General features: G+C 41.7%; 7 non-coding genes across 7 annotated transcripts; all 7 read left to right on the forward strand.

Moving 5' to 3' along the window:
• The first annotated feature begins 790 nt into the window (after positions 1-790).
• TRNAL-AAG (transfer RNA leucine (anticodon AAG)) lies at positions 791-872 on the forward strand. Its single transcript has one exon. It is a non-coding gene; the product is annotated as a tRNA-Leu (tRNA).
• Positions 873-1,708: 836 nt separating this feature from the next.
• Positions 1,709-1,780, forward strand: TRNAW-CCA (transfer RNA tryptophan (anticodon CCA)). Its single transcript has one exon. It is a non-coding gene; the product is annotated as a tRNA-Trp (tRNA).
• An 803-nt stretch (positions 1,781-2,583) lies between these two features.
• On the forward strand, positions 2,584-2,665 carry TRNAL-AAG (transfer RNA leucine (anticodon AAG)). Its single transcript has one exon. It is a non-coding gene; the product is annotated as a tRNA-Leu (tRNA).
• An 836-nt stretch (positions 2,666-3,501) lies between these two features.
• On the forward strand, positions 3,502-3,574 carry TRNAW-CCA (transfer RNA tryptophan (anticodon CCA)). The gene has a single exon. It is a non-coding gene; the product is annotated as a tRNA-Trp (tRNA).
• Positions 3,575-7,947: 4,373 nt separating this feature from the next.
• On the forward strand, positions 7,948-8,029 carry TRNAL-AAG (transfer RNA leucine (anticodon AAG)). The gene has a single exon. It is a non-coding gene; the product is annotated as a tRNA-Leu (tRNA).
• Positions 8,030-9,743: 1,714 nt separating this feature from the next.
• On the forward strand, positions 9,744-9,825 carry TRNAL-AAG (transfer RNA leucine (anticodon AAG)). Its single transcript has one exon. It is a non-coding gene; the product is annotated as a tRNA-Leu (tRNA).
• An 836-nt stretch (positions 9,826-10,661) lies between these two features.
• On the forward strand, positions 10,662-10,734 carry TRNAW-CCA (transfer RNA tryptophan (anticodon CCA)). Its single transcript has one exon. It is a non-coding gene; the product is annotated as a tRNA-Trp (tRNA).
• Positions 10,735-12,075: the final 1,341 nt, after the last annotated feature.

Raw genomic sequence — 12,075 nt, forward strand, 5'->3', positions numbered from 1 at the left:
GAAGAATAAGCACAGATCTCTTGTCCTACCAGAGTTGGATAAAAAGCGCAAGGCACACGCCCCATTCTTAGCATGCTTAGCATATATTATCTATATATCCCGTACTTGGATTATTTCATTATGTTGATGGCCAAAACTGGAAAAGTCCTGCTGATCTACAGTAGGTAAAATTGACATGCTGCAGGATTCCTGACTGTTTCAAATGAATTCTGTGGTTTTTAACCTGGGGGTCGGGACCCAAAAATAGAGTCCTCTTGTTAATTTAGCGTGTCATTTTAAGGGTTCCTCCTTTTTTTTTTGCTTTACTCCCAGTCAAAACAGGTTCATGAATTGATTTCCTAGAGGCAGCATTTGAATGCTGAATACTGGGCACAGCACTTTCCCTATGCTGGTGGTGAATTGTTATCTTGTGTTTGCACCTGTTGGTGGTCATTTGACACGCTAGCAGCTTTCACCTGAATGTAACACGAGGAACTTGCGCTTCAAACTCTTTTGATATATATATATATATATATATATATATTTATATATATTAGGATAATATTTGTTCTGTGTGAGAATAAATAGAGGGGGATGTGTAATATTTTAGAATTGATCTAGTTTTCTTGTATTTTTGCCGTCCTGTAGAGGTGAAGGCGCTCTAAATGAGCTATGCCGCCAGCAGTGCCACATGAGTGTGGAAAGATATTGTCGGGACTTGCAACCTTTTGACAAGAAAGAAAATGAAATGATCAGAACGCTGCCAAATGGCGTGCGTGTTGTGAGTACACAGCCGCCGGAAACATGCACAGGTAGCGTGGCCGAGCGGTCTAAGGCGCTGGATTAAGGCTCCAGTCTCTTCGGGGGCGTGGGTTCGAATCCCACCGCTGCCATCAAGCTCCTTTTTTCTTCCATAAACGCATCACGCCGTTTGAATACCGCTTCCTTATTTGCCACAAGGTGCAACTTACGTAGGCTTGGAAATGCACTTGTTTCATACTCCTTTGATATTTAAACATGGAACAGTATCACAGAAAGTTACAAAAGTAATTCAGGATGAAAAGAAGACTCAGGTTCAACCATTCACCCACACTTCTTCCCCTTGTTGTTCCAAATGAAGGAGAAAGGAAAAAAAATGAAAGACCTGAAGTCATTTTCAATTGTGCCCCAAATTGGGAAGCAGGATTCCTTTAGAACTCCATATTTGCATTTCCGATTTCTCCTTGGATCAACAAGCTGTGTCACAATACCCACTTTAGATACTATAGTGGCATAGTTTCCAGCTTTGCCACAAGAACATCGAGGCCATCCTCAAATACATCTACTGAATGCCATAAAACACCTTCTTTAGGAAGAGAATTTAACATCTTTCTTCTCACTTGAAAGAGGCCACAAATTGTCCTAAATATAAAGCTAGCAAAGAGTAAGTCACGTGGAGAATTCCCCACCATGCACGATTCACCCCAGCATTTGCATGTTCCATTGTAATGTAATTAAACCGGTATGGCTTCACATTGCCGCAAACACAGAAACTGGCTAGCTGGTGCCTTTCTGTTTGGCTTTGCCTTCAATTACAGTGGTATTGTGCTGAAAAGAAAAGTACTTATTTTCTTTCCTCTTTAGGCTGAATATTTATTTTGTCAGAATCTATCTAATTTTATGTCGGTTGGGGGAAATAACCTACCTTTGTTGGCTACTCTGTTGACGACCACTCCCACCTGCACAGTGAGACCTCGTGGCGCAACGGTCGCGCGTCTGACTCCAGATCAGAAGGTTGCGTGTTCAAATCACGTCGGGGTCATGCTTCTTTTGCTTTGGAGAAGAATAAGCACAGATCTCTTGTCATACCAGAGTTGGATAAAAAGCGCAAGGCACACGCCCCATTCTTAGCATGCTTAGCATATATTATCTATATATCCCGTACTTGGATTATTTCATTATGTTGATGGCCAAAACTGGAAAAGTCTTGCTGATCTACAGTAGGTAAAATTGACATGCTGCAGGATTCCTGACTGTTTCAAATGAATTCTGTGGTTTTTAACCTGGGGGTCGGGACCCAAAAATAGAGTCCTCTTGTTAATTTAGCGTGTCATTTTAAGGGTTCCTCCTTTTTTTTTTTGCTTTACTCCCAGTCAAAACAGGTTCATGAATTGATTTCCTAGAGGCAGCATTTGAATGCTGAATACTGGGCACAGCACTTTCCCTATGCTGGTGGTGAATTGTTATCTTGTGTTTGCACCTGTTGGTGGTCATTTGACACGCTAGCAGCTTTGACCTGAATGTAACACGAGGAACTTGCGCTTCAAACTCTTTTGATATATATATATATATATATATTTATATATATTAGGATAATATTTGTTCTGTGTGAGAATAAATAGAGGGGGATGTGTAATATTTTAGAATTGATCTAGTTTTCTTGTATTTTTGCCGTCCTGTAGAGGTGAAGGCGCTCTAAATGAGCTATGCCGCCAGCAGTGCCGCATGAGTGTGGAAAGATATTGTCGGGACTTGCAACCTTTTGACAAGAAAGAAAATGAAAGGATCAGAACGCTGCCAAATGGCGTGCGTGTTGTGAGTACACAGCCGCCGGAAACATGCGCAGGTAGCGTGGCCGAGCGGTCTAAGGCGCTGGATTAAGGCTCCAGTCTCTTCGGGGGCGTGGGTTCGAATCCCACCGCTGCCATCAAGCTCCTTTTTTCTTCCATAAACGCATCACGCCGTTTGAATACCGCTTCCTTATTTGCCACAAGGTGCAACTTACGTAGGCTTGGAAATGCACTTGTTTCATACTCCTTTGATCTTTAAACATGGAACAGTATCACAGAAAGTTACAAAAGTAATTCAGTATGAAAAGAAGACTCAGGTTCAACCATTCACCCACCCTTCTTCCCCTTGTTGTTCCAAATGAAGGAGAAAGGGAAAAAAATGAAAGACCTGAAGTCATTTTCAATTGTGCCCCAAATTGGGAAGCAGGATTCCTTTAGAACTCCATATTTGCATTTCCGATTTCTCCTTGGATCAACAAGCTGTGTCACAATACCCACTTTAGATACTATAGTGGCATAGTTTCCAGCTTTGCCACAAGAACATCGAGGCCATCCTCAAATACATCTACTGAATGCCATAAAACACCTTCTTTAGGAAGAGAATTTAACATCTTTCTTCTCACTTGAAAGAGGCCACAAATTGTCCTAAATATAAAGCTAGCAAAGAGTAAGTCACGTGGAGAATTCCACACCATGCACGATTCACCCCAGCATTTGCATGTTCCATTGTAATGTAATTAAACCGGTATGGCTTCACATTGCCGCAAACACAGAAACTGGCTAGCTGGTGCCTTTCTGTTTGGCTTTGCCTTCAATTACAGTGGTATTGTGCTGAAAAGAAAAGTACTTATTTTCTTTCCTCTTTAGGCTGAATATTTAATATGTCAGAATCTATCTAATTTTATGTCGGTTGGGGGAAATAACCTACCTTTGTTGGCTACTCTGTTGACGACCACTCCCACCTGCACAGTGAGACCTCGTGGCGCAACGGTAGCGCGTCTGACTCCAGATCAGAAGGTTGCGTGTTCAAATCACGTCGGGGGTCATGCTGCTTTTGCTTTGGAGAAGAATAAGCACAGATCTCTTGTCATACCAGAGTTGGATAAAAAGCGCAAGGCACACGCCCCATTCTTAGCATGCTTAGCATATATTATCTATATATCCCGTACTTGGATTATTTCATTATGTTGATGGCCAAAACTGGAAAAGTCCTGCTGATCTACAGTAGGTAAAATTGACATGCTGCAGGATTCATGACTGTTTCAAATGAATTTTGTGGTTTTTAACCTGGGGGTCGGGACCCAAAAATAGAGTCCTCTTGTTAATTTAGCGTGTCATTTTAAGGGTTCCTCCTTTTTTTTTTGCTTTACTTCCAGTCAAAACAGGTTCAAGAATTGATTTCCTAGAGGCAGCATTTGAATGCTGAATACTGGGCACAGCACTTTCCCTATGCTGGTGGTGAATTGTTATCTTCTGTTTGCACCTGTAGGTGGTCATTTGACACGCTAGCAGCTTTCACCTGAATGTAACACGAGGAACTTGCGCTTCAAACTCTTTTGATATATATATATATATATTCATATATATTAGGATAATATTTGTTCTGTGTGAGAATAAATAGAGGGGGATGTGTAATATTTTAGAATTGATCTAGTTTTCTTGTATTTTTGCCGTCCTGTAGAGGTGAAGGCGCTCTAAATGAGCTATGCCGCCAGCCGTGCCACATGAGTGTGGAAAGATATTGTCGGGACTTGCAACCTTTTGACAAGAAAGAAAATGAAATGATCAGAACGCTGCCAAATGGCGTGTGTGTTGTGAGTACACAGCCGCCGGAAACATGCGCAGGTAGCGTGGCCGAGCGGTCTAAGGCGCTGGATTAAGGCTCCAGTCTCTTCGGGGGCGTGGGTTTGAATCCCACCGCTGCCATCAAGCTCCTTTTTTCTTCCATAAACGCATCACGCCGTTTGAATACCGCTTCCTTATTTGCCACAAGGTGCAACTTACGTAGGCTTGGAAATGCACTTGTTTCATACTCCTTTGATCTTTAAACATGGAACAGTATCACAGAAAGTTACAAAAGTAATTCAGGATGAAAAGAAGACTCAGGTTCAAGCATTCACCCACCTTTCTTCCCCTTGTTGTTCCAAATGAAGGAGAAAGGAAAAAAAATGAAAGACATTAAGTCATTTTCAATTGTGCCCCAAATTGGGAAGCAGGATTCCTTTAGAACTCCATATGTGCATTCCGATTTCTCCTTGGATCAACAAGCTGTGTCACAATACCCACTTTAGATACTATAGTGGCATAGTTTCCAGCTTTGCCACAAGAACATCGAGGCCATCCTCAAATACATCTACTGAATGCCATAAAACACCTTCTTTAGGAAGAGAATTTAACATCATTCTTCTCACTTGAAAGAGGCCACAAATTGTCCTAAATATAAAGCTAGCAAAGAGTAAGTCACGTGGAGAATTCCACACCATGCACGATTCACCCCAGCATTTGCATGTTCCATTGTAATGTAATTAAACCGGTATGGCTTCACATTGCCGCAAACACAGAAACTGGCTAGCTGGTGCCTTTCTGTTTGGCTTTGCCTTCAATTACAGTGGTATTGTGCTGAAAAGAAAAGTACTTATTTTCTTTCCTCTTTAGGCTGAATATTTAATATGTCAGAATCTATCTAATTTTATGTCGGTTGGGCGAAATAACCTACCTTTGTTGGCTACTCTGTTGACGACCACTCCCACCTGCACAGTGAGACCTCGTGGCGCAATGGTAGCGCGTCTGACTCTAGATCAGAAGGTTGCGTGTTCAAATCACGACAGGGTCATGCTGCTTTTGCTTTGGAGAAGAATAAGCACAGATCTCTTGTCATACCAGAGTTGGATAAAAAGCGCAAGGCACACGCCCCATTCTTAGCATGCTTAGCATATATTATCTATATATCCCGTACTTGGATTATTTCATTATGTTGATGGCCAAAACTGGAAAAGTCCTGCTGATCTACAGTAGGTAAAATTGACATGCTGCAGGATTCCTGACTGTTTCAAATGAATTCTGTGGTTTTTAACCTGGGGGTCGGGACCCAAAAATAGAGTCCTCTTGTTAATTTAGCGTGTCATTTTAAGGGTTCCTCCTTTTTTTTTTTGCTTTACTCCCAGTCAAAACAGGTTCATGAATTGATTTCCTAGAGGCAGCATTTGAATGCTGAATACTGGGCACAGCACTTTCCCTATGCTGGTGGTGAATTGTTATCTTGTGTTTGCACCTGTAGGTGGTCATTTGACACGCTAGCAGCTTTCACCTGAATGTAACACGAGGAACTTGCGCTTCAAACTCTTTTGATATATATATATATATATTTATATATATTAGGATAATATTTGTTCTGTGTGAGAATAAATAGAGGGGGATGTGTAATATTTTAGAATTGATCTAGTTTTCTTGTATTTTTGCCGTCCTGTAGAGGTGAAGGTGCTCTAAATGAGCTATGCCGCCAGCAGTGCCACATGAGTGTGGAAAGATATTGTCGGGACTTGCAACCTTTTGACAAGAAAGAAAATGAAATGATCAGAACGCTGCCAAATGGCGTGCGTGTTGTGAGTACACAGCCGCCAGAAACATGCGCAGGTAGCATGGCCGAGCGGTCTAAGGCGCTGGATTAAGGCTCCAGTCTCTTCGGGTGCGTGGGTTCGAATCCCACCGCTGCCATCAAGCTCCTTTTTTCTTCCATAAACGCATCACGCCGTTTGAATACCGCTTCCTTATTTGCCACAAGGTGCAACTTACGTAGGCTTGGAAATGTACTTGTTTCATACTCCTTTGATCTTTAAACATGGAACAGTATCACAGAAAGTTACAAAAGTAATTCAGGATGAAAAGAAGACTCAGGTTCAACCATTCACCCACCCTTCTTCCCCTTGTTGTTCCAAATGAAGGAGAAAGGAAAAAAAATGAAAGACCTGAAGTCATTTTCAATTGTGCCCCAAATTGGGAAGCAGGATTCCTTTAGAACTCCATATTTGCATTTCTGATTTCTCCTTGGATCAACAAGCTGTGTCACAATACCCACTTTAGATACTATAGTGGCATAGTTTCCAGCTTTGCCACAAGAACATCGAGGCCATCCTCAAATACATCTACTGAATGCCATAAAACACCTTCTTTAGGAAGAGAATTTAACATCTTTCTTCTCACTTGAAAGAGGCCACAAATTGTCCTAAATATAAAGCTAGCAAAGAGTAAGTCACGTGGAGAATTCCACACCATGCACGATTCACCCCAGCATTTGCATGTTCCATTGTAATGTAATTAAACCGGTATGGCTTCACATTGCCGCAAACACAGAAACTGGCTAGCTGGTGCCTTTCTGTTTGGCTTTGCCTTCAATTACAGTGGTATTGTGCTGAAAAGAAAAGTACTTATTTTCTTTCCTCTTTAGGCTGAATATTTAATATGTCAGAATCTATCTAATTTTATGTCGGTTGGGGGAAATAACCTACCTTTGTTGGCTACTCTGTTGACGACCACTCCCACCTGCACAGTGAGACCTCGTGGCGCAACGGTAGCGCGTCTGACTCCAGATCAGAAGGTTTGTGTTGAAATCACGTCGGGGTTCATGCTGCTTTTGCTTTGGAGAAGAATAAGCACAGATCTCTTGTCATACCAGAGTTGGATAAAAAGCGCAAGGCACACGCCCCATTCTTAGCATGCTTAGCATATATTATCTATATATCCCGTACTTGGATTATTTCATTATGTTGATGGCCAAAACTGGAAAAGTCCTGCTGATCTACAGTAGGTAAAATTGACATGCTGCAGGATTCCTGACTGTTTCAAATGAATTCTGTGGTTTTTAACCTGGGGGTCGGGACCCAAAAATAGAGTCCTCTTGTTAATTTAGCGTGTCATTTTAAGGGTTCCTCCTTTTTTTTTTTGCTTTACTCCCAGTCAAAACAGGTTCATGAATTGATTTCCTAGAGGCAGCATTTGAATGCTGAATACTGGGCACAGCACTTTCCCTATGCTGGTGGTGAATTGTTATCTTGTGTTTGCACCTGTTGGTGGTCATTTGACACGCTAGCAGCTTTCACCTGAATGTAACACGAGGAACTTGCGCTTCAAACTCTTTTGATATATATATATATATTTATATATATTAGGATAATATTTGTTCTGTGTGAGAATAAATAGAGGGGGATGTGTAATATTTTAGAATTGATCTAGTTTTCTTGTATTTTTGCCGTCCTGTAGAGGTGAAGGCGCTCTAAATGAGCTATGCCGCCAGCAGTGCCACATGAGTGTGGAAAGATATTGTCGGGACTTGCAACCTTTTGACAAGAAAGAAAATGAAATGATCAGAACGCTGCCAAATGGCGTGCGTGTTGTGAGTACACAGCCGCCAGAAACATGCGCAGGTAGCGTGGCCGAGCGGTCTAAGGCGCTGGATTAAGGCTCCAGTCTCTTCGGGGGCGTGGGTTCGAATCCCACCGCTGCCATCAAGCTCCTTTTTTCTTCCATAAACGCATCACGCCGTTTGAATACCGCTTCCTTATTTGCCACAAGGTGCAACTTACGTAGGCTTGGAAATGCACTTGTTTCATACTCCTTTGATCTTTAAACATGGAACAGTATCACAGAAAGTTACAAAAGTAATTCAGGATGAAAAGAAGACTCAGGTTCAACCATTCACCCACCCTTCTTCCCCTTGTTGTTCCAAATGAAGGAGAAAGGAAAAAAAATGAAAGACCTGAAGTCATTTTCAATTGTGCCCCAAATTGGGAAGCAGGATTCCTTTAGAACTCCATATTTGCATTTCTGATTTCTCCTTGGATCAACAAGCTGTGTCACAATACCCACTTTAGATACTATAGTGGCATAGTTTCCAGCTTTGCCACAAGAACATCGAGGCCATCCTCAAATACATTTACTGAATGCCATAAAACACCTTCTTTAGGAAGAGAATTTAACATCTTTCTTCTCACTTGAAAGAGGCCACAAATTGTCCTAAATATAAAGCTAGCAAAGAGTAAGTCACGTGGAGAATTCCACACCATGCACGATTCACCCCAGCATTTGCATGTTCCATTGTAATGTAATTAAACCGGTATGGCTTCACATTGCCGCAAACACAGAAACTGGCTAGCTGGTGCCTTTCTGTTTGGCTTTGCCTTCAATTACAGTGGTATTGTGCTGAAAAGAAAAGTACTTATTTTCTTTCCTCTTTAGGCTGAATATTTAATATGTCAGAATCTATCTAATTTTATGTCGGTTGGGCGAAATAACCTACCTTTGTTTGCTACTCTGTTGACGACCACTCTCACCTGCACAGTGAGACCTCGTGGCGCAACGGTAGCGCGTCTGACTCCAGATCAGAAGGTTGCATGTTCAAATCACGTCGGGGTCATGCTGCTTTTGCTTTGGAGAAGAATAAGCACAGATCTCTTGTCATACCAGAGTTGGATAAAAAGTGCAAGGCACACGCCCCATTCTTAGCATGCTTAGCATATATTATCTATATATCCCGTACTTGGATTATTTCATTATGTTGATGGCCAAAACTGGAAAAGTCCTGCTGATCTACAGTAGGTAAAATTGACATGCTGCAGGATTCCTGACTGTTTCAAATGAATTCTGTGGTTTTTAACCTGGGGGTCGGGACCCAAAAATAGAGTCCTCTTGTTAATTTAGCGTGTCATTTTAAGGGTTCCTCCTTTTTTTTTTGCTTTACTCCCAGTCAAAACAGGTTCATGAATTGATTTCCTAGAGGCAGCATTTGAATGCTGAATACTGGGCACAGCACTTTCCCTATGCTGGTGGTGAATTGTTATCTTGTGTTTGCACCTGTAGGTGGTCATTTGACACGCTAGCAGCTTTCACCTGAATGTAACACGAGGAACTTGCGCTTCAAACTCTTTTGATATATATATATATATATATATATATTTATATATATTAGGATAATATTTGTTCTGTGTGAGAATAAATAGAGGGGGATGTGTAATATTTTAGAATTGATCTAGTTTTCTTGTATTTTTGCCGTCCTGTAGAGGTGAAGGTGCTCTAAATGAGCTATGCCGCCAGCAGTGCCACATGAGTGTGGAAAGATATTGTCGGGACTTGCAACCTTTTGACAAGAAAGAAAATGAAATGATCAGAACGCTGCCAAATGGCGTGCGTGTTGTGAGTACACAGCCGCCAGAAACATGTGCAGGTAGCGTGGCCGAGCGGTCTAAGGCGCTGGATTAAGGCTCCAGTCTCTTCGGGGGCGTGGGTTCGAATCCCACCGCTGCCATCAAGCTCCTTTTTTCTTCCATAAACGCATCACGCCGTTTGAATACCGCTTCCTTATTTGCCACAAGGTGCAACTTACGTAGGCTTGGAAATGTACTTGTTTCATACTCCTTTGATCTTTAAACATGGAACAGTATCACAGAAAGTTACAAAAGTAATTCAGGATGAAAAGAAGACTCAGGTTCAACCATTCACCCACCCTTCTTCCCCTTGTTGTTCCAAATGAAGGAGAAAGGGAAAAAAATGAAAGACCTGAAGTCATTTTCAATTGTGCCCCAAATTGGGAAGCAGGATTCCTTTAGAACTCCATATTTGCATTTCCGATTTCTCCTTGGATCAACAAGCTGTGTCACAATACCCACTTTAGATACTATAGTGGCATAGTTTCCAGCTTTGCCACAAGAACATCGAGGCCATCCTCAAATACATCTACTGAATGCCATAAAACACCTTCTTTAGGAAGAGAATTTAACATCTTTCTTCTCACTTGAAAGAGGCCACAAATTGTCCTAAATATAAAGCTAGCAAAGAGTAAGTCACGTGGAGAATTCCACACCATGCACGATTCACCCCAGCATTTGCATGTTCCATTGTAATGTAATTAAACCGGTATGGCTTCACATTGCCGCAAACACAGAAACTGGCTAGCTGGTGCCTTTCTGTTTGGCTTTGCCTTCAATTACAGTGGTATTGTGCTGAAAAGAAAAGTACTTATTTTCTTTCCTCTTTAGGCTGAATATTTAATATGTCAGAATCTATCTAATTTTATGTCGGTTGGGGGAAATAACCTACCTTTGTTGGCTACTCTGTTGACGACCACTCCCACTTGCACAGTGAGACCTCGTGGCGCAACGGTAGCGCGTCTGACTCCAGATCAGAAGGTTGCGTGTTCAAATCACGTCGGGGGTCATGCTGCTTTTGCTTTGGAGAAGAATAAGCACAGATCTCTTGTCATACCAGAGTTGGATAAAAAGCGCAAGGCACACGCCCCATTCTTAGCATGCTTAGCATATATTATCTATATATCCCGTACTTGGATTATTTCATTATGTTGATGGCCAAAACTGGAAAAGTCCTGCTGATCTACAGTAGGTAAAATTGACATGCTGTAGGATTCCTGACTGTTTCAAATGAATTCTGTGGTTTTTAACCTGGGGGTCGGGACCCAAAAATAGAGTCCTCTTGTTAATTTAGCGTGTCATTTTAAGGGTTCCTCCTTTTTTTTTTGCTTTACTCCCAGTCAAAACAGGTTCATGAATTGATTTCCTAGAGGCAGCATTTGAATGCTGAATACTGGGCACAGCACTTTCCCTATGCTGGTGGTGAATTGTTATCTTGTGTTTGCACCTGTTGGTGGTCATTTGACACGCTAGCAGCTTTCACCTGAATGTAACACGAGGAACTTGCGCTTCAAACTCTTTTGATATATATATATATATATATTTATATATATTAGGATAATATTTGTTCTGTGTGAGAATAAATAGAGGGGGATGTGTAATATTTTAGAATTGATCTAGTTTTCTTGTATTTTTGCCGTCCTGTAGAGGTGAAGGCGCTCTAAATGAGCTATGCCGCCAGCAGTGCCACATGAGTGTGGAAAGATATTGTCGGGACTTGCAACCTTTTGACAAGAAAGAAAATGAAATGATCAGAACGCTGCCAAATGGCGTGCGTGTTGTGAGTACACAGCCGCCGGAAACATGCGCAGGTAGCGTGGCCGAGCGGTCTAAGGCGCTGGATTAAGGCTCCTGTCTCTTCGGGGGCGTGGGTTTGAATCCCACCGCTGCCATCAAGCTCCTTTTTTCTTCCATAAACGCATTACGCCGTTTGAATACCGCTTCCTTATTTGCCACAAGGTGCAACTTACGTAGGCTTGGAAATGCACTTGTTTCATACTCCTTTGATATTTAAACATGGAACAGTATCACAGAAAGTTACAAAAGTAATTCAGGATGAAAAGAAGACTCAGGTTCAACCATTCACCCACCATTCTTCCCCTTGTTGTTTCAAATGAAGGAGAAAGGAAAAAAAATGAAAGACCTGAAGTCATTTTCAATTGTGCCCCAAATTGGGAAGCAGGATTCCTTTAGAACTCCATATTTGCATTTCCGATTTCTCCTTGGATCAACAAGCTGTGTCACAATACCCACTTTAGATACTATAGTGGCATAGTTTCCAGCTTTGCCACAAGAACATCGAGGCCATCCTCAAATACATCTACTGAATGCCATAAAACACCTTCTTTAGG

Source organism: Pelobates fuscus, chromosome 3 (assembly GCF_036172605.1).
Source record: "Pelobates fuscus isolate aPelFus1 chromosome 3, aPelFus1.pri, whole genome shotgun sequence".
Taxonomy (NCBI): Eukaryota; Metazoa; Chordata; class Amphibia; order Anura; family Pelobatidae; genus Pelobates; species Pelobates fuscus.